The following is a 4,014-nucleotide window of genomic DNA, read 5'->3' as shown; positions in this document are numbered from 1 at the left end:
TGTTTTTTCTCACAATGATTTATAAATAGGGAGCTACTTAGCATATCAAAAGAAACTGTGGCAGGGAGAGAATGAGAGAGAGGAGAAGAGACAAAAAGATGTTGGAAAGATAGAGGAAGAAACCAGGCTGAGACTTTATGGACTCAGCTCAGGTGTCTGTGGCAATGTCACTCACTGTGTGTGTGTGTGTGTGTGTGTGTTTTAATATAACGGATAGCTGGGTGCTTTTTTGTGATTGGCTGAATCTTAATCCACTGCTTAGCAATTTAAAAGTTCATTTAAATATTCATTATATTTCCTGTTATCAGAGCATTTACTGTATATTTGACCACATACTTTTAACTGTATTGCACTAAGCTGTAGTCAATGTAATACATGTTATAATCTCATCATACTGCCAATAACAATTATAGTAATCTTAACTCTTGGGAGACTCAATGAACTGATGAAGACTGTATTTACGGCTGATGTTTATAGACGTGCTTTTAACATGCAATTTTTACCCATTCACATTTTAAATACATCACATATGAAAACATCAATTTTACATGTTAAATCATATATGTTGATTTAACTTACATTTGGTTTTATGTGGTTGTTGGGCATTTTTCATGCAATAAAAACTCCCAATATAAGTGCATGTGAATCATACATCATGTCATTTATGTGAAAATTAAAAATTTCAAAATTTCACATAAAACTCTTTTGAGACGGCTACACAGGAATGTGCATTTAAGTGATTTAGAACAGCTAACAAGGCGTTTGACACTCCCAGTCATCATGTCTCTTAGCTTTTCTGAAATCTCTTTAAAACATCTCATGGGTGATGGATCCCATTTGTCTGTCGGTGTATCTCAGGCTGCACTCGCATTATACCTGCATGCTGTTGATGAGCTGGTGCATTTGAATATTCTGATCAACATAAGATTTCATCCTTGTCTCTATCCTTAGAGCTGCTACCTCTGTGGCTCACTTGTTTTTATCCAAATCATTTGTAGTTCTGTTTATTGGCCTATGCACATATACAACATATTGCAAAGATTGAAGGTTAAATGAATTAATTTTACATGACAAGCTGAAACAAGACGAGTGCAGGGGTCACACAGGGGTTTATTTTACAGCCATAACAGATTATTAGTAGGATTTCCAAGTCTCAGAGTGGCCTAAAAGAGAACAGCAGGACTGCCCTCATTAAATGGGATAATACAGGACGAGGTGTCCTGATACCCTAAAATAATGGACACATCATCCTCTATTGTCCCAGTTATACCACAAGAAAAAAAGAGAAGCTATGTTCAAATTATGATCCTTTTTTAACAGTGCAGTTAGGCTATAGCAGTTTAACCCAGGGATGGGTTACAATATATTCGCCTGAGAGAGTTTTAAAGGTACAGTTCAACGTTTCTTGTTGAGAGTTAGATATGACGACTGATACCACCCTCATGTCTGTACCCTAAATGTGAACCTGCAGCCAGCTGCTAGTTAGCTTAGCTTAGCTTAGCATTAAAAAAAAAAAAGCTGTAAACGGGGGGGAAACAGATAGCTTGGCTCTGTCAAAAACAAAATTCAAAGTTGACCTACCATCACCGCAAATTAAGTCTTTACATGAACTGTAACTAATGGGTTTTAGAGCTGCTTAACTTCTGACAAAGCCAGACTATATGTTTCCTTATGTTCCCAGTTATGCCAAGTTAATCTAACTGCCTGTTTGTTTTAGCTTCATATTTAAAGGAGCTATTAGTACATTTTCTCTGTTGGTAAATGGTGTCTTCCCGGGAGAGGGTGGTGGTGATTGTTGCTTGACAAGAGCTTCAGCCATCGTTGTTTTTATAAAAAAAAAAAGAGGTTATAATACGTTCTCTGAGCAGCGATGCGTCTTCAGGGCAGATTGGAGGCTACAGTGAGTCACTAACAGGAAGTGCACGACAGGCCGGGCTAGCTGGTTAGCATTCTAACTTCAGCACAAGGAAACGTGATAGAATTAAGAGTTAACATTGCTGGTGTTGCTTTCTACTGCTGGAGACAGCTGTTGGTGAATAAAGGAATGAAATTTGATGCTGAACTCCAATGTTTTTTTCTAGACTGGTTACACCTGTTAAGGAGAACGTTGGCTATGTAGCAATAGCGAAACTTACAAATAGCTCCTTTAACTGACTGAGATATGAGAGTGTTGATCTTCTTGAGTACATTTCTGGAATATCAAACTATTCCTTTAGCCATGATGAAAGCATTATACATCTTAAATGTTATTGCTATGGTTACCTATGGTATGGTTACATGCAGTCTAATGATTTAGAAAAGTGATGTCCTGACACCCAGTCTTAATACACCTGTCAGCCAATCACACACAAGTCCTTTGGTTGCCCATTGTACAACCAAAAGAATTGGCTTTGTTGCATGTGGTGACCCACTATCAGAGCACAGTGCAAATGTGAACAAAGCCTCAGTGTCTTCGTGTTGAAACTGGGGCTTTAACTAAGGCTTGGCTGAGCAGCAGGCTGAGTCCATCAGGATAGTGAGGTGCATCTGAGCCCAATTAACCTCTGTCCATATCTTTGTGTGTCTCAGTGGACGCAGGAGATGAGCCCTGGGCCGAACCATGACAGGCTCACACGGTGAGTACAGCACCTTGAAAAGATGCCACAGACAACTGGATACATCTAAGAAAGGGAGGGGAAGGAAGCGGGTGATTTTTTTTTCAACCACTGGTTGTGTGTAATTTAAGTTTACTACAGTTCCAGCAGCTCATCTCCTGTCTCCCACTCTCTCACTAAACAGTCTGTATTCGCCTCTCTGTGACTCTGTGTTTGCATATTTCTCATGCTCTGTACACCTCAGCTGTTTGTAATAAACAGAGGAGCAGCTCACGCTGCTAAATAAATAATGAGCTATCAAACATTGCCGATTTATGTAAAACTCGTCGGCATTGTAAGCATTTATTTTCCTTTCATCGCCGGCTGAGAGAGTAATGGGCCGCACGCTCGGCTCAGAACAGGGTGTCACTATCAGGGTTAAAGCTGTCCTGCAGAGCTGATAACGTGCAATACTTCTGCCTGGATTACAGTATTACACCCAAAACAAGTGTCACACTTTATTTGGCTTGTCCTACAACCGATACCCAAATTATTTTCAACTGATAATAATGTGTCACAATGATTTGGAAAGCATTTCAAACACATTAAGAGCTTCTTCTAAAGGCTGATCTTATTTTTAGGAAGTGGGTGACATAGCCTGTCCTCTACATGCAGCAAATAGACAGGTGTTACATTTCTAATTTTAGTCACCTGACACGAGTGCAAATAATAGAATAGCTTAATAAAATGTTACCAAAATATCTCTTCAGTTTCTATTGCATTTCTAGTCCTTTTTTTAACCCTAAACCAGACCCTAATATGGTGGAACTTAATAAAACACATGCAAATAGGAAAAGTACAAACAAATTCAGAAAACATCATCAGTTTGACAACACATGCGCTGTAAATACACACAATACAACCAAATACAGAAACATGCTGCAAGCAACACAGACGCTGCAAATAGCACAATAATACAATGGGAGTGTTTCCAAGGGAGGTAAAAGTGATGACCCTGGCTAGGACACACCTTTTGTTCAATGCTATTAGCTTTAAATGTCACAAAGCATTGACCAACAAATGCATCCCAGCCAGGTTAACCTCTTTCTTGTTTCCCCTGGAAACACTTCTGTTGTCGCCTGTGCTACTTGCAGTGTGATTCTGTATTTGCTTGTGTTGTGAGCAAATAGAAGAAAAGAAACACTTACTTGAGTTTTCCCCATATACATGTATAGGGAAATAATATAGCTGTTGTTGTTAGGTGAGAACAGTCTGAGAGCAGTAATCAATTTCCATAAGAATTTCTTTAACAGAGCTGCTAAATCTCAATGGTTAAAGAAAACACTGAGATCCCTTTAAACCCACATAAATATTCATGTATTTGTTAGAAACTATATTATCTATAGTCATGAAAATTGTATTCTTTCTTTACATTTTGCTG

This window comes from Seriola lalandi, unplaced genomic scaffold, assembly GCF_002814215.2.
Source record: "Seriola lalandi dorsalis isolate HSWRI2012SDOR001 ecotype SW California unplaced genomic scaffold, Sedor1 jcf7180002054933, whole genome shotgun sequence".
Taxonomy (NCBI): Eukaryota; Metazoa; Chordata; class Actinopteri; order Carangiformes; family Carangidae; genus Seriola; species Seriola lalandi.
The sequence above is the reverse complement of the archived record's forward strand: the minus strand, read 5'-3'. Positions refer to the sequence as shown.